Below are 19,511 nucleotides of genomic sequence, written 5' to 3' on the forward strand. Positions count from 1 at the left end.
GGAGGAGGGGGTAATGTCATGCTGTCTAGTCTCTGTTTCCCTGGGTGTCCACTAGTGGGCTCACTTCCCCTTAGGCACTTCACCCTAGGCACTAGAATTCCTCTAGTCTTGTCCTGTCATCACAGTAATTACACTCCTGTTAATTGCACCAGGTGCAGTCACTTTATTGTCATTAGCCTCCCTATAAACACCAGTCTTTTCCTGTTGTTTGTATGGAGTCCTTACCCTTCGTGTATCCAGCCTTCTCGTTCCCCGAGATTCATTATTGTCTTCTCGTCCTCCGAGTTCCCGTTCCTTTTCCTTTCCTGTTCCCTCTTTTGTTTTTTGTTTGTTTGTTTTGGACTGCTTGTTTGGTTTTGACCTTGGAATGTTTTTTGACCACGATTTGGATTACCTCATTAAACATACTTGCAATTGGAGTTCTCTCCCTCCCTGTGTCTCTCTGGGTCACGATCGTCACAGATGGAGGTTCCATATCCTCCTACATGTATGGTTGAGCATTCAGCATTCATGCTCCAGTTGACCCTCCAGAGTCGAGTCAGATTCCCGTTGACCTTCCAGAGTCAGGTCAGATGCCCGTTGACTTTCCAGAGTTGAGTCAGGTTCCAGTTGACCCTCCAGAGTAGAGTCAGGTGCTCATGCACCCTCCAGAGTCAGGGTTAGTCACCGTCAAGCTTCCAGAGTCAGGGTTAGTCACCATTGACCTTCCAGAGTTGGGGCTAGTTCCTGTTGACCTTCCAGAGTCGATTCAGGTGGCCGTTGACTTTCCAGAGTTGAGTCAGTTTCCGGTTGACCCTCCAGAGTCGAGTCAAGTGCTCGTGAATCCTCCAGAGTCAGGGTTAGTCACCGCTGACCTTCCAGAGTCAGGACTAGTCACCATTGACCTTCCAGAGTCGAGTTAGGTGCTCGTGGACCCTCCAGAGTCAGGGCTAGTCACCGTTGACCTTCCAGAGTCAGGGCTAGTCACCGTTGACCTTCCAGAGTCAAGTCAAGTCACTGGTGATCTTCAAGGACAGAGTCAAGTCACTGGTGATCTTTAAGGACAGAGTCAAGTCACCGGTGATCTTCAGGGACAGAGTCAAGTCACTGGTGATCTTCAGGGACAGAGTCAAGTCACCGGTGATCTTCAAGGACTGAGTCAAGTCACCTGGGTTCTTCATGGGAGAATTCAAGTCACCAGTGATCTTCATGAAAAAAGGCAAGTCACCATTGATCTTCATGAACAAAGGCAAGTCACCATTGATCTTCATGAACAAATACAAGTCACCAATGATTTTCATGAACAAATGCAAGTCACCAATAATCTTCATGAGCACAGTCAAGTCAGCATTGATCTTCTGGAACCCAGTAGAAACACCATGGGAGTACCAGAGTCTCGTCATTTCTCTGTTGATCTATCGGAGCCTCTCCACGTCTCTGATGAACTACCAGAGCATCTCCACGTCTGCTGAACTACTAGAGTCTCCCCTCGGCTCGGCTGATCTACCAGAGTCTCTCCTCGCCTCTACGGAACTTCCAGAGTCTCGTTACGTCTCAGTCGAACTCTCTGAGCACCCGACTGATCCTTTTGTGGCCACAGAGGCTACCCTTAACTTTTTCATGTTCTTTGTTTCAGACTTGCCCAACCAGACTTGTCCTCCTGTTCTTTCGACCACACGGATGTGGTGGTCTTCTGCTCCACCCTGGGGGCCGCCTGTTTTGACCGCACGGATGTGGTGGTCTTCTGCTCCGCTCTGGGAGACATCTGCTTTGACCCCACGGATGTGGTGGTCTTCTGCTCCGCCCTGGTGGGTGTCACGTTATGTCCTTCTTGGACTTGTGTTTTTGTGTTTGGTGTTTTTTTTTTTGTTCTTCTGTCTGTTTTCCTCCTATGGACCTGGCCCTTCGTCCCTTCCCCTGATCCTCTGCTAGTCCACCTCCCTCCTGGGTTTCTTGTCTGTGTCTTTCTTTCTGTTTCCCTCTAAGGTCCTGGCCCTCTGTCCCTCCACCTGATCCTCTGCCGGTCCACCTCCCTCCTGGACTCCTTGTTTTGTGTTGTACTTCTCGTCTCGGTTTCCCCATTTTACCTGGTCGTCTTGTCTCAGTTCGTCTTGTCTCTGTTTCCCCATTTTACCTGGTCCTCTTGTCTCTGTTTTACCATTTTACCTGGCCCTCCTTCCCTCCCCCTGGTCCTACGCTGCTCCACCACCCTCCTGTTCTCTTTGGTTTCGGGTGGAGCATCTGGCAGCTGCTCCGTGGAGGAGGGGGTAATGTCATGCTGTCTAGTCTCTGTTTCCCTGGGTGTCCACTAGTGGGCTCACTTCCCCTTAGGCACTTCACCCTAGGCACTAGAATTCCTCTAGTCTTGTCCTGTCATCACAGTAATTACACTCCTGTTAATTGCACCAGGTGCAGTCACTTTATTGTCATTAGCCTCCCTATAAACACCAGTCTTTTCCTGTTGTTTGTATGGAGTCCTTACCCTTCGTGTATCCAGCCTTCTCGTTCCCCGAGATTCATTATTGTCTTCTCGTCCTCCGAGTTCCCGTTCCTTTTCCTTTCCTGTTCCCTCTTTTGTTTTTTGTTTGTTTGTTTTGGACTGCTTGTTTGGTTTTGACCTTGGAATGTTTTTTGACCACGATTTGGATTACCTCATTAAACATACTTGCAATTGGAGTTCTCTCCCTCCCTGTGTCTCTCTGGGTCACGATCGTCACAGATGGAGGTTCCATATCCTCCTACATGTATGGTTGAGCATTCAGGTTTTGATCCAAATTGCTTAAATCCGTATACTTTACAAAATATCATTAATATTTACAGAGCCGACTATGCACCAGTGAGGGGCAGAAATGAAGAGGAGTAAGTACAGTATTCATTAAATTTTATGAAATTATGTTGTGTAAAGTAATATAAATAAAAGACAACAGATACTAATATATATATATATATATATATATATATATATATAAACATTTTTACACATCACATGTTTCCAATATACCTCTGGTTTTATATACAATATTGAGGTTCTATTCCTGCCATAGGCACTTCCGTTATCTGGCCTTTTCGCAACTTTGTCTACCTAGGCTACCAGGACGTAGTGTGAGGGTTGTCATTTCATCATGTGTTGTTACCCGGATCTGCCTGCAGTATGTTGGGTTCCAGCCACCCCTTGACTGAATCATGACACAAGGTTGGCAATCACCTTTTCTTTGGAGGGTTTTTCAAACTGTGATGACAGAGAAGGTGGAATGGGGACTGCGTGCAGCTCTTCTGCATTGGGCTTGGGGTCCACAAAGACTTTATGTATCAGAAGGCTCATAAGGTCATCGACATAGTCTATTATAAACAATGTTTATAAATATTACTGAATATGTCAAAGACTATTACCTGCACAACATTCCTATGAAAGGGAAAATCACATTCTTTGTGGCAAAATGCAAAATCAGACTGTGGAATGCCTCCAGTGAGGACATCTGAAAGTGGTGGCTGAACTTTTCTATATCCTTGAGAACTCTCTTGTTGTATAATAGCTTTTGCACTTTATGGAGTTCTATTGATCCTGTTACCAAACAGATAAAAAATTTTTTTTTTAAATCTCAAAATTGTACCAGTTTACTTTCATTTTATTTAGTCTCTCTATACAGTCATACCTGGTTGGAACCATTTTTTTGGATCCCTGGAAACTTTGTCTGGGTGTTCACACTTGGGGAAGAGGTGGTTATCATGGATATGTAAATTTTGGTATGTGGTTCTGCAGTGAATTCCACTTCGCCACCTTTCCTGGCCCAGACCCAGAGGAAATCGCACTCCAGTAAATGTCTCGGGTTACTTGACTGTAACCCTGTTCCCTGAAAAAGCGGGAACGAGACGCTGCACTCAATAGCGCTAATGAGAACATTCTTTGTTTGACCGGTTGTGAAGCACGTATGTCAAACAGGCCAAGAATTGGCTTATATAACCTCGGTAGGTGACGTCACATATTACACACACCTGAAGGTTATAAATAGACATGACATGGAAACTCCCTCAGGTTAATATTTGTCTGAAAGGACGTCTGGGCACGTTTACAGTGCAGCATTGTGAAGCAGCATCTCGTTCCCGCTTTCTCAGGGAACAGGGTTACAGTCAAGTCAAGTCAAGTCAAGTCAACTTTATTTATATAGCGCTTTAAACAAAATACATTGTGTCAAAGCAAATTAACAACATTCATTAAGAAAACAGTGTGTCAATAATGCAAAATGATAGTTAAAGGCAGTTCATTACTGAATTCAGTGATTTCATCTCTGTTCAGTTAAATAGTGTTTGTGCATTTATTTGCAATCAAGTCAACGAAATCGCTGTAGATGAAGTGACCCCAACTAAGCAAGCCAGAGGCGACAGCGGCAAGGAACCGAAACTCCATCGGTGACAGAATGGAGAAAAAAACCTTAGGAGAAACCAGGCTCAGTTGGGGTGGCAGTTCTCCTCTGACCAGACGAAACCAGAAGTTCAATTCCAGGCTGCAGCAAAGTCAGATTGTGCAGAAAAATCATCTTTTTCCTGTGGTCTTGTCCTGGTGCTCCTCTGAGACAAGGTCTTTACAGTGGATCTGTATCTGGGGCTCTAGTTGTCCTGGTCTCCGCTGTCTTTCAGGGATGTAGAGGTCCTTTCTATGTGCTGATCCACCATCTGGTCTGGATACGTACTGGATCCGGGTGACTGCAGTAATTTGTTGGGCACTAGGGCCTAGCTATTTAGAATAGAATAACTGCAACTTTACGGAAACCGACTACGCCTTTATCTTAAGACACACAAGTTCGTTGCACTAGTAAGGAACAGAGACGTGCAAATCATACAAAAGGAGTTCTTTATTATTAAAAGCAGACAGGAGTAAACCAGGCGTACCAGGCAAAACTCCTCACGGCGTCTGACCATAGAATGTATGTGTTATAGAAGGCAGAGGAAAAATACAATCATTCAAAAGTCAATCACTACAAAACATACAATAAGACCTTACACTCAAATGCTTTTCAGCTGAGGGCTAAAGAACAAGAAACCAAACCACACACTGTAGAGTAAACTCTTATCACTCACACACAAAATCCGTGCGTCTCACTGCACACAGCACCCAGTGTTCAAACCACCACCAGCACGCTGAGGAAAAGAAGGATTCCTGACTGAAGCCCCTGGCATCTAGCAGAAAGAGTTTACAGATGCTTACACACACACACACAAAATAAAAAAAAGAACACAATGAAGTCAATATAAACAGCAACAAAACTAAAATAATAATACTAACAATACTAGTAATAATAACACAATAAGAAAAAAAAACAAAAACACTTAACTAAAAAAAGTATAATTCACACTAACACAATCTCAAAACAAAAAGAAAAACAAAGAAAATTACTAGTAACATCATCCAACCCACATAACAAACCACTCTCACAAATCAGACTAAATGAAACAGACAAAAGTCACAAAACCGTAGGTTGTAGGACAACAGCGATTCCTCGCATTAAATACGGACAAAAAGGCAGAGAGGAAAAGATCTCAGACACCTTAGAAGGGAAACACAATGGTTAAACGCCCGCCTGAATGCCCAATGGTCTCGACCCAATCAGGAAAAGACTCACCCGCCGATAGAACCATGTCAATCACTTGAAACAAACCACTCTAGATCTCTCGTTGATTTGTTGTGATCCTGCAGCGTCACACAAGTTGGTTTACATGTGCCTGAAATACACTAAAAACCCATACCCACTCGTCAGAATATCGACCAGACAGTTGGTTCCCACAAATTACTGCAATAACAGCTTACCGAAAGAAATCATTTCAGGAGCACGCAAAAGCTGGCATACAGCCGCAGTCAAATCACCCGCACGTTGGAAGGAAATGGGAACCCCCGAGTCAATCGGAGGTGACGTATGTCTCGACACGAATGGAAATGCGCTATTTATAGCCTAATAGGAAATGACGCGTCACCCCAACAAAGAGGAAATTTGTAGGCGGCAAATTCTAATTAAATAATTAGTATTCATACAAACATGGGAAGAGAGCGTCTGGTGTGGTGTATTTTGCCGGTTCTCCAAAGAATCGAACTCAGTCAGGGATTTCTCTCTCAGAAGAAAAGACTTTATTTTAAGCAAAACAAAGTCGAGAGCTCGTTGCAAGGAGATCTCCCGAAATGCTAGGTTGCATCTCATTATATACCCTATACAGGGCGTTTCCAAATAGTCAAACTTTTCCTTATGCTTGCAATTTTGATCCCTCCCTAGGGAGGAGGGCCCCTACTTGTTTTTGTATAACGAAAGGCCGTTTCCGGCCATATGTTTTTCCTCAGTTTTGTACATTCCAGGGTGTAGGCAACTTTCTCTCCATTACCTATAGGATTATAATGGAAAAACAACTAGCAACAAAAATGGCTTGATTCACATTGATTGTTCTTGATTGATTAAAATCTTACTAATAAAAATCTTCCACATATTCTCCCCTTTGAGACTTAATAAGTCTCACATTTGATTATTTTTATCCAGAGTGCTACTCCATAATCCAGTCATATTATTTACACTACCTAGTGACTAAATAAGTCACATTGTATTTTCACCAGTGACTAGATTATGAAATTCCACTCTGAGGGATTACTGGACCAAACATCTCTCTTCTAATTTGACATGGAGTGAGTAAAAGATCCAGTCTCCCTAAATAGTAAACATTGTTAAAAGCATGAATGTGCAAATGGTTCAGCATTTACCTGGTTATCACAGTTTTGTATAAAAGGCATAAAAATACATACACATACAAATACAAATCACATCACACATTGAATATCACAAGATTATAAGAGTTGATCTTCAGCTTAGATACCTTATGTAACAATTTCCCATTATTTTGATATCTTTGAATTTAATTTGCTTAACTGTGGCTTTGACTAGTGTCCTCAATATAGGAATTATACAGTAAAATAGTAAATATCCTGTCATTAATGCAATTCCTAAAAACTTTCCCTATTTAGTTATAATCTATGCTCCCCATGCTCCTAACTGTAAATCGAACCAGTCTTACATTTTATTATCTTTTCCAACATTTTCTTTATCTATCATTCTTAGCCTTTTCAATTTGATCAGTTCTTCATTAAATGCTCCCTTCTATAAATACAGCATTTTCCCCAAACATAACACATACTTTTCCTTCTTCAACTCACAAATCTTGAGCTTTTCTATTTTGCTCCTTTCATTCTATTTGTTGCATCAAATTGCTCTATTTTCCCTTCAAATCTTCCTACATCCATATTTCCCCTCTCATAACCTTCAAATTCTTCATCTACCATTACTTAAAATTCTCTTTCCACCTTTTCTTTTCTATTTGTTGGCTCAGATCTGCTCCCAAGTATTTTGATCTCAGTAGCAGTCCCATCATTCTCTCATTCCATCTTCACCAGGGAGACTCTTTGCGAGTCGTTGCAATGGTCTTTCCCTCGTTGGCAAGGGTGGGTCGTTACTAGCACGCCCTTCATCCCTCACTTCATGCTGTGTGGAGTTGTTGAAGCTGGTTGGGGTATTTTAACGTTAGAGATGTGAACTCAGGTGTCACTCTGTAACCGTTTTGCTGATTCATGCAAGGCTCTCTTGAGATCATATCTGCGCCCTCACTGGTTCTCTTTGAAGGGGCGAAGCATTCCTTGGTCTTACTGGAACTGCTGTCACCTGTAAATGGAAAACTTAAGAATTTTTTGTTAGTGTTATCAAGCATGCTAATTTGTTCATCTTGCCAGTCGTCCTTCTTGGTGTGACCTGTGGAAATGTAATGTGGGTTGAGGGCTGTCTTGGCCCCTTTTTGAGTTTTCACATATTCAGTGCTGTCTTTACTATTTTTTTTTTAAATTCCTTTCAATTTTATTCTCAACAATTTGCTTATTTAGTTATCTTTTTATTTTGTAAACTGAGTTCCACTATATCACTGGATAATTTATCTAGGCCTATGTTGCTCAGTAGCATAGGTCTTTTGACCTGGAAAACACTCAACCCACTGTATTTATTTTAACAGTCAGAAAGATAATATTTCATCCTTTTGACACAATCAGCTCCATCATGATATGCTGAAAAGGAAGTTAGATGTGGGGTGGACAGAGCAAGCTTGCTTTGCTCTGCCTTCCCATGTTATACGCTGCGCATGTGTGGCACTGTTGTTCTTTCTGCCACAACAAAGACCTTGGTACTGACCAGGAATTTAACAACATACATCCATGGTCATTATTTTACTGGACATAAATTTGCCCTGTGGGCCCACAATCAAATTTGGATACAGCTGTTTGGGCAAATTAATTGAATTGCCTCAGTGTCTCGTCAGACACTCTCTTTCATGCCATACAACACCATCATTCATACTTTTTCACACACTTTCACTCCCCCTTTTTTTTTTTTTTTTTTTTTTTTTTGCCAAAAGCTTTTCTTTTCTTTCTTTCCTTCCTTTTTTCAAAATTTCATAGATTAATTTGTTTAGAATATTAGGCCTAGGCATTGGGCATTTGAGAGAGCCAATTATCATTTCTCAAATGTCATGTGTTTGTCTAATTTAAAGTTTAGTCAAATACTTTTTTGTTATTGCTCATGAGAGACTCTGAGAAGAGGATTGGAGATCTCTGCATATCTTGGATCCATGGCCATCAACATTTCCATCTGGTTATCCCCAGTGATGACAGTATATGTGATTTCATGATTTTGGATCTTTGGAATAATCTTTTATTCATTATTATTTTATTCAGTTATACCTTAGAAAATTACCTTTAAACAAAATGGAGTGACCAATATTTCTATTTTCTCAACAATATATATTTTTTCTATTGTTCATCAAGATACCCTTTTTTATTTTATTTATTTATTCTCTTCTTTCCCAAAGCGCTCAGCATTGTTGTCAAGTATTTAGTTGTGCATTTTCCCCTAGTTGTTTAATGAAACTGTCTTACTATGCCAAATCCAGCTCCATGTTTATCTGATTGGTGAGTCAAGTACTCACTTCTGTCTGTCAAAATGATTTTTTCTTTAAGACATGAGGCTGGACTGGTACCTATTGAAAAGCAGATTGAGAAAGTTAGTTAAAACACAGAATTTAAGGAAGTGCTGTGAGACCAGTGACTAATCAAGATTAAAACATAATAAATAAAATAATGAAATAAAATAATTAACATTTGAAGCAGTCTCTATAGTGTTCATTGAATATGCAGCACCTGTGCACAGAAGGGATGGAAGTCCTTCTGGTGACATCATCAGCCTGGGCTGTTGTACTGGGTCGTCAGTCTGTGATGGCACTCAAAGACCTGATGTTGTGGTGTACGGTCTCCGTTGTTTCTCTGCTTCTTCTCAGTCTGGCTTCTGGTTGCTTTCTGCCAGAGTTTTGCATTTCATAATGTTCTTTTCAACCTCAGGAAAAGTCTCAAGTGAAAGATTCACCTTTTCCTGCTTTAATTTCAGTCTTCTCCTTGCTGAAGTGTGTTCTTCTCTTTCAAGAGGGGAGGGGAACATCCGTCAGCCCCTCCCTCTTCTTCTCTCTGCAGCTGTGTTTGCTGCTTTGCCATTCCTCGACAGACTCCATTTCATTGCTTTCCTTTGTCAAGGCACTGTTCCGGAAGTCATCTGAAATTTGAACACTCAGAGACTGCATTAATCAAATGCACCTATGTAACTTCTGACCAAATTGTGTCTGAGCAGTCAGCTCTTTTTCTAATTTTCACTTTTCAACCTCTTCTTTCAGTGGTCCCTTAATAAAAACAAAATCATCTGGTTGAAAACAGCAGTTCTCTTATTCTTTGTTAGTAAAGCAAGTCCTTCATTGCAGGAAAATGGCAAGCATTTTTTCTTCTTTGCAAAATGCAGAAATCAGCTACCTTTATTATCTAAATATACTGCAATAAAACAAAATAAACCTTCCTTTTATAACAGTCAGACATGCATATGGTAAAATAAAGACTTCAATCATCATTTTTCTTCTAAATTTGCATACATGATTCAGAATAATCTGGTATTTGTGAATTTAATGTTTCCTAACCAACAGAAAATAATTCCTATTATTGTAAATAAAATAATTAAATCTAATTCTATAAGGAACTAATTCCCTTCCTATTATAAAATACCTATAGCTTTTGAATCAAAATGTCTATTAACTTGGTCACCCAATCTTGCTTTCATTCCACATTGCACAAGTTATTTCTTTTATTTTTTACATTTACACAAGCCCAATCTCTGAAACTCTGTAATGGATTAACTTTCATACTGTGTCCCAGGGATAACAAGAAACAAATTTTAGATGTATTCACATATTAGATTTAAAGTTTTAAGCACGTGCATCTTTTAAATTAATCTATTCAGACAAGTTATTAAATAATAAATGCATATCTTATTAATTAATTTATTATTATTTCTATATTCCACCATTTCTGCCATCCCTATATTAGTCCATTTCTTGGAACATTTGTATTTATTTTTCTCTAAAACAACCTTCCTTCAGTTAACTTTATTGTTTTAGGGCTCCTGCACTTATCCTTTCTCAACACCAGTCTCTGTAACCTGATCACTCCCAAGTGATGGTCCAGGAGGGGAGAGCACCTCTTGCTCCACCCATGTAATACAACTTTACTGTGGAAACGTCCTCCTTTGTTCTCACTCCCACTACACTGGGCTCAGAAAATGTTCTCCCATTTCACCCAGACATCCTAAATGCAAAAATCTATTATAGATCTTGGTTCAAACTTTATTGATGCTAATTTCCTAACCTCATTCACACTTTCTGCACTCTTTATTGAGCCAGAGTGCTTATTCTTGCATACTTTTTCCCTTTGTCTAAGGGATAATCAGTCATTAATTGTCCTTTTATTATCAAGGCTCATCATACATTCATCGCTCTCAAGTGGATACTATTTGCGTCCAACTCCACCCAGCCACCCTGAAGTGACGGTCCAAGAATGGTACACAACTTTTACCAACCCAACACAGAATTTATTTGTTCACACATTCATTCGTCCGGACACAAATACATCCACACAACAAAACACAGCTCACCTAGAGCTCCTTAAGGGCCCACCTATTCTGACCTTCGAAAATTTCACTTATACATTCTCAAAGCGGTATCCGTGGGACTTTTCCTCGCTATTCCTTAATCTGCTTATCCGTTTATCACTGTCCTACCTAGGCCCAGCTATCCAATAAACACAGACACACAGCATGCCATGTCTTTCTGCCTACACCATATTTGTCTTAAATCGAGGTTGCCTTCCAAGGCCTTCCTATTAATAACCCAAATATGTGCATGCAGTTATTTCTTCTGGAGTAAAACCCCTTTTTCAATTTAGATATCATATTATTTTTCTAAATTTGGAAGAGCAGACTTTAAGTGTCCTTACCACTCAGAGCTGACCAGTCAACAACACACACTAATTATATAAGCAAAAATGCTTACCTTATTCTATGGTGGCCACCACTGTGTGTGTGTTGCTCATCAGTCAGCTCAAAAGCAGTCGTCCACTCTGCTCCTTTCCAGTCCCATCTGGGATGCCAAATCTGTGGTGTATTTTGCCGGTTCTCCAAAGAATCGAACTCAGTCAGGGATTTCTCTCTCAGAAGAAAATACTTTATTTTAAGCAAAACAAAGTCGAGAGCTCGTTGCAAGGAGATCTCCCGAAATGCTAGGTTGCATCTCATTATATACCCTATACAGGGCGTTTCCAAATAGTCAAACTTTTCCTTATGCTTGCAATTTTGATCCCTCCCTAGGGAGGAGGGCCCCTACTTGTTTTTGTATAACGAAAGGCCGTTTCCGGCCATATGTTTTTCCTCAGTTTTGTACATTCCAGGGTGTAGGCAACTTTCTCTCCATTACCTATAGGATTATAATGGAAAAACAACTAGCAACAAAAATGGCTTGATTCACATTGATTATTCTTGATTGATTAAAATCTTACTAATAAAAATCTTCCACACTGGTCACATTAGTATGTTATGTGTAAGCCAGGTTAAAGAGATGGGTCTTTAATCTAGATTTAAACTGCAAGAGTGTGTCTGCCTCCCGAACAATGTTAGGTAGGTTATTCCAGAGTTTAGGTGCCAAATAGGAAAAGGATCTTCCGCCCGCAGTTGATTTTGATATTCTAGGTATTATCAAATTGCCTGAGTTTTGAGAACGTAGTGGACATAGAGGATTATAATGTAAAAGGAGCTCATTCAAATACTGAGGAGCTAAACCATTCAGGGCTTTATAAGTAATAAGCAATATTTTAGAATCTATACAATGTTTGATAGGGAGTCAGTGCAGTGTTGAAAAGATCTTGTGGTCATAAATGCATGGCTTAGCATTTAGCATTTGACGGTTGCACTTTATTTTACAGTACGTGTATTAACATGTACTTATAGTGTACTTACAGTGTATTTATCTAAGAAAGTTCTGGTAATACAAGGTAACTACATGGGGTAGGGTTAGGTTTAGGGGTAGGTTCAGGGTTAGTACCTAGTTATTACATAGTTATTGTAATTACTATAATAAGTACATAGTATGTACATGAGGAACAGGACTGTAAAATAAAGTGCTACCCATTTGACATTGAGAGCATAGGCCGTAATTTAGATATATTTTTTATACGGAAAAATGCAGTTTTACAAATGCTAGAAACGTGGCTTTCTAAGGAAAGATTAAACTATGATTTAAACCATGCTAATGCACTTCCATTAATGCCAACAAAGTGTTCTAGTCAATGCAAAAGAATGTTGTGGTCAATAGTGTCAAACACATCACTAAGATCCAATATCACTAATATAGATACACCCATGATCAGATGATAAGAGCAGGTCATTTGTAACTCTAAGGAGAGCAGTCTCAGTACTATGATACGGTCTATATCCTGACTGGAAATCCATTCCATTTCCATTCATGCCTATCGCTGTTTTATTTTTTTCTCCTCTTCTCTCTCTCACTATGTTTCTTTTCTCTCTCACTCCGTAAGAATGTGAGGGCTCTAGATATGGCTTTGAATGCGTCTAGCTCAGGGAGTCCTGTACATTGTTCGGTTCCGGTAACCGCACCTCTGCAGCAAGTGCTCTAGTTATTGCCGATTCGGTTGTATGGAACATGAATATTGAGACACCAGCCACAATAGTCCAATGTTTACTGGAAGCCAGAGCGCCTGACATCTTGGCAAATTTAAAAGTGCTGGTGTTGTGTCTGAATAATTGTGCTTCTTTTAATCCTCCCCTAGATGGCACTGTTGTTCATACATGTTCTATTGTAGGATAACAATGTGGAAGAAGGAGTGAGAAAAAGGATTAAAAGAAAAGAACTAGTGTGGTTCAGTAAGCTACTACTTGTTTTCTGCTTCTTTATTTGACTGATTCCCAACATAACAATTGGCGACGAGGATGCCAGGATGTCTCTGCTCTCTCTGCAACCCCCAGTAGCGTTTCTGGATTGCCCAGGTGAACCGAAAATTCCCTTTGATGCATGGGAAAAGTTGTTTCAAAACTACCTGCTTGCTATCGGTGGCGAGGAGTTTTCCGCCGAGAGGAAGAGAGCATTACTAATACACTGTTTGGGAACAGAAGGGCAGCGAATTTACAATACTTTGCCTCTTACCGCTGATACATATAATGGATCTTTACAAGCATTGAAACAGTTCTTCTCCCCTAAACTGAATGTTGTTTCCGAGAGATATCGCTTCAGACAAGGCTCTCAAGCCGTGGGTGAGTCTACAGATCACTATGTTGCTGCACTTCGTGAACTGGTAAAAACATGTGCTTTTGGCGATTTGGAGCATGAAATGGTCCGCGATCAGATTGTGGAAAAAACGTGCATGCCCCAAATTCGTGAAAGAGACAGATTTAACCCTTGAAAAGACGCTTATTATTGCAAGACAAATTGAAGCAGCCGTAGCAGATGCCAAAGTCATTGCTGAAGGGGAATCGAAACAAGTATCAGCAATTCAAAAACAAACTAACATGCGGATGCATAAAAGTAAACAAAAGAGTAAATCGAGAGAGGATAGACGCATAAAGGGTCAACAGCAATGTTACCGCTGTGGTTCTGTGAATCACCTTGCAAATGAAAAGTCCTGCCCAGCTATAGACTGCAAATGTGGAACGTGCGGGAAAATCGGACATTTCTCAAAAGTGTGCAAGTCATCATTGAAGTCAGTTAATGAAGTAAGCCTTCCTGAAGTGATGGTCCTCAGTGTGAATGACTGTAATACAGATGATGGAGCTCCAATGGGCACTTTTACTGTAGCCACACCCATACTCCCTGCACAGTCTTGCACCATTAAGATGATGGTAGATACAGGCTCTGGTGCATCAATTCTGCCTCAAAACATTTACAAAGAACACTTCAGTTCATGCGCCTTGTCTCCAACCAAAGTGCAGCTTCTGAACTATTCAAGGCACAGAATACCTGTTTGTGGCTCCTTGACACTGAATGTGACATACTATGGAAAAACAGTTGTCGGTGAGTTCAACATAGTAAAATCAGGAACACTAATTGGATGTGACATATGTAAAGCACTGGACATTGTAATTAAGGTGGTCACTTGATCGAACCAGTCACTCACTGTGCAATGCTTCAACTGCCTAGTAGTCTGCCTACAAGTCCAGATGGCCCTGCTTCTATATTAACCTCAAAGGGGTTTGGATGCGCAAAAAACTTTATACACAAAGTAAAGGTCCGCTCAGAAGTTAAGCCTGTACAACAAAAAGTACGTCACTTACCACTATCAGTACGAGCAGCAGTGTCAGAGGAACTGAAAACACTGGAAGAGAATGGAAATTGGAATCATTGAAAAAGTCGACGCATCCGAGTGGGTGTCACCCATTGTCATCACAAAGCGAAAGAATGACACAATTCGTATGTGTGTTGACTTAAGGGAGCCCAATAAGGCTATAGTACCTGATAGCCATCCCTTACCATTGATCGAAGACATACTGTCTGCACTACATGGATCAGTAATATTCTCTTCTCTTGATCTCAAGAATGCATATTACCAGTTAAAGCTACATGAGGAGAGTAGAGGACTCACTGCCTTCATCACTCACAGGATCAGTGAAGCTAGCCTGAAACTAAATCCGGAAAAATGCAAGTTTAATTTAACTTCACTAAGCTTCTTGGGTTACAGACTCCCAGCTGCTGGCCTGCACCCTGATGACTCCCACACCACTGCAATTACAAATGCACTGCGCCCTACAGATGCAGCTACACTACGGCCGTTTTTGGGACTCACCGCCTGGTACAGCAAGTTTGTCCCTGCCTATGCTACTCTGGTTGAACCGATGAGAGCTTTACTTTGCAAAGATTGTGAATTTCAGTGGATGGATGCAGCACAAGAAAGCTTCGATCAGGTCAAAAAAGCTATAGTGAACAGTCCTGCACTTTCCCTCTTCAACCCCAATCTCAACACAATACTTTCCTGTGATGCTTCAGATTATGGGGTAGGTGCTGTCTTGACTCAGCTTGATGACCAGGGAATAAAGAGAACCATCGCTTTTGCTTCTCGCTCTTTATCTGACGCAGAACGAAAATACTCTATCGTGGAAAAGGAGTCTCTTGCCTGCGTCTGGTCTGCGGAGAAATGGTGTACGTGGCTGTGGGGAAGGAAATTTATGTTACGTACCGACCATCAAGCTCTTACTACTCTACTCAGCAGTAAAGGTAATAGTCGAGCTGGATTAAGTGTTGCAAGATGGTCTGCACATTTACTTGAGTTTAATTACGATGTTGAGTACAGACCTGGCCCCCTGAACAGTGTTGCTGATTGCTTGTCAAGAATGCCACTCCCTAACACTGATCATAACTATGCTGAAACAATTGAATCTGTTGCTTTGATCTCATTTGCTTCTAGTGCAATCTCCAAGGGTGATTTCCAGACTGCATGCAACAACTGCCCAGTGTTGACTAAACTGCGTACATATCAGCAGACTGGCTGGCCAAAGTCCAAGAAGGATGTAGACCTGCAAGTACAACCCTACTTTCCGATCCGTCATGAGCTGGCTGTAGTGGAGGGATGCATAATCAGAGGTACACATCGTCTTTTAGTACCTGAGTCGCTACAGAAAAAACTCATAGACCTTGCACATGAATCGCATCAAGGCATGGTTCGTACCGAGCAGCGGCTTAGGCAGCTGTACTGGTGGCCAAAAATGGATAGCCAGGCTGAAGCTCTGATACGGGACTGTTCCACATGCAAACAGAATGATAAATCGGCTGTTAAATATGATTCACCGCTCAAAACTGTCGAGTTGCCGTCAGCTGCATGGGAGAAGGTTTCCATTGATATTGTAGGTCCATTTGAGACTGCACCAGCAAACTGCAGATATGCCATAACGCTGGTTGATTACTTCAGTAAATGGCCGGAGGTTGCTTTCTCACCCAGAGTTGACACAGCTGCTGTCGTTCAGTTCCTGACTTCAGTTTTCGCCCGTGAAGGGAATCCAAAAGAACTCGTCTCAGAAGAAACTCCAAAAACTTAGAGGAAATAAACTGAGGTCCATTATCAGTTTATTTCCTCTAAGTTTTCGGAGTTTCTTAGGGATACAGATATACATCATTTCAGATCTGCTGTGTATCATCCACGTGCAAATGGAGAGGTTGAGAGGTTTAACAGGGTCCTAAAAGACTGTTTGCAAACTGCTTCAATTCAGGGGGAGCCTTGGAAATCATTCACTCAAACATTCCTGATGGACTACAGAAGTACCCCTCATGCTACCACTGGCGTTACACCCTCAGAGTTGCTCCATGGTCGATACATGAGAACAAAACTACAAATTATGGACTACCCTGTAAAAGAAATAGACAAAAACATGCTACGACAACGTGTGAAAAGAAAACAAGACAAAGTCAAACAGTACACTGATGCCAGGAGAAACGCAAAGTCCTGTACACTCCAACCTGGAGACCTGGTGCGGATTAAGAAACCCTGGAAAGTAAGGAAAGGTGACCAAAAGTTCACAAAACCAAGATCGGTTGTGCAGAGGAGAGGTTCTGGCACTCCAGCAAGACGTGAAGCATTCCATATGGTAAAATATGGAATGCTTCACGTCTTGCTGGAGTGCCAGAACCGAGAGATGCTGACACTTATGAAAAGCAACAATCTGCATCACCAACTGTTAACCGTCCGAATGTGCCATTTAGGTGTACTAGAATAAGGCAGAAACCTATCTGGACTAAGGACTATTTTTTACATGAGTAAGAAAATGAAGAGAGGTTGAAATGTTAAAATAATTGAGTCAAGAAGATAAAAAGTTAAAATATTTAATTGTGGTTCACAGTACCTGTTTATTCTTGGCTTATACATATTTCTGTTATTTAAAGCCTGCTATATTCTTTCTGTAGAGGGGAAGATGTTGTGTCTGAATAATTGTGCTTCTTTTAAGTCCTCCCCTAGATGGCACTGTTGTTCATACATGTTCTATTGTAGGATAGCAATGTGGAAGAAGGAGTGAGAAAAAGGATTAAAAGAAAAGAACTAGTGTGGTTCAGTAAGCTACTACTTGTTTTCTGCTTCTTTATTTGACTGATTCCCAACATAACAGCTGGTTAATGCTAAATATATAAATACAATTAGATTGTTATTCAAGCTATTATTATAACGATTATTATTGGGCTAATGATGTTCAACTTTGCAAGTCGGAGATCACTAAAAATAACATTAAAAAGGTGTTTGAAATCGCAAGCATGATGTCAGACACCGTCATATGCTCCAGTCCCCTCGCAACTTACTGTGGTGATGAGATGCATAGCAGATTGTCATCACTCAATGGCTGGATGTCAAAGTGGTTCCTGCAGAATAACATAGTTCAGGAAGCAGACAGACTGACAAAACCGACCGTCTGCTAGCTGCCTCACACCACAGAAATCATTTAATTCTCCAAACCAATTTAATAGTAATAATTTAACTGAGGTTCAACACATAAAAAACAGATGCAATACAAAATGAAAGCAATATGAAAGCACTTTTTTTTAATTATATGATCACTGATCTTAACCTAGATGTGCTCTGTTTGACAGAAACCTGGCTAAAACCTGATGATTATTTTATTTTAAATGATTTAACCACAAAACCACAAAAGACTGCTTTTTAAGTAATTTATTAATTCCTCATTGTCATTAGGATATGTCCCCAAAACCTTCAAACTTATATTAAGCCTCACGTAAAAAAAAAAAAAAAAAAAAAAAAAAAAAAAAAAAAACACAACTTCTCCCCAAAGAACTAGTTAATTACAGACCAATCTCAAATCTCCCTTTTCTGTCCAAAATTCTAGAAAAAGTGGTATCCTCACAATTACATTCCTTCTTAGAGAAAAATGGTATCTGTGAGGATTTCCAGTCAGGGATTAGACTGTATCATAGTACTGAGACACTGAGACTACTCTCATTACTTTGTAAAAAATATATACTGTAGAATCTGCAGGATTTTTCTGGCAAAAAAAAAGTTGCCAATGAAATCCTGTGAAAATTATGTAAATTGTTGTCAAATGGAATGCAGTACTTATTCTGTACATTTTGCTTTGGAAACTACAGTAAGTATATATATATATATATATATATATATATATATATATATATATATATATATATATATATATTGTACAGTGAAATTACCTGCTCTTAACATCTGATCATGGTTGTATCTCTCTGTTAGTGCTACTGGATATTAGCACTGCATTCAACACTATTGAACACATGAAATACATGAAATCAGTCCTGGAGCAATCGAAAAAATAGAAAAGTAATGGGTTGAAAGTCACATGTCTCACGAGGTTCTATTTCAAATCTGAATAAGATATCATGAAAAATGTGGCTTCAACTGTATTGAAGGCTTCTACAAACTATTTAGTCATTAACCATACCACTGCATAGTTTTTTATCCTCAATTATAAAGCACTAGACAGAAAAACTTAGATATCATATAAGTGATTTATTTGAGCACTAGAAAAATACAATAAGAATAATCTGAGTAAGAAAAATACTAGAAAAGTGATTTCTCTTCTGAACATGAGAATGTCCACTTTAATCTTAAGCAGAGCAGTTCTGAGGACTGTAGTTCAGCTATTAATTTTAATACGGGAGAGGTTTGTCAGCAGTTAAGGCATATTAAACCAAATATGTCACGGCGCGGTAGGGGCAGCGCCGTGGAAAGAACAAGGTCAGGGTCCAAATGCAGGTAAGTTTAATTAAATAGAACAAAAAGGCCAACATGGCAAAAACAAACAGAAACAAATGACAGGGAACAAGCCGAAACAGCAAAAGCACTAGAGACACGGTTCACAATTAACATTACAATAATCCAGGCAGGCAGAGTGGTGTGTGAGACAAAATTATATACTAGTGAACAAATGGGGAACAGCTGTGTGTGTGAGTAATTGAACAGGTGTGCAGAGTGAACCTGGTAATGAGTCCGGGAGCAAGGGAGAAACACAGGTGGAGCAATTAAACAGTAATGAGGTGACAAGGTGGGCGGGGTCAGAAAAGGAAAGGAGAGAGCACATGGCACCAAATAAACACAACACTCACAGAAGACAGTGACA

The sequence above is a fragment of the Carassius auratus genome, chromosome 21 (assembly GCF_003368295.1).
Source record: "Carassius auratus strain Wakin chromosome 21, ASM336829v1, whole genome shotgun sequence".
NCBI lineage: Eukaryota > Metazoa > Chordata > Actinopteri > Cypriniformes > Cyprinidae > Carassius > Carassius auratus.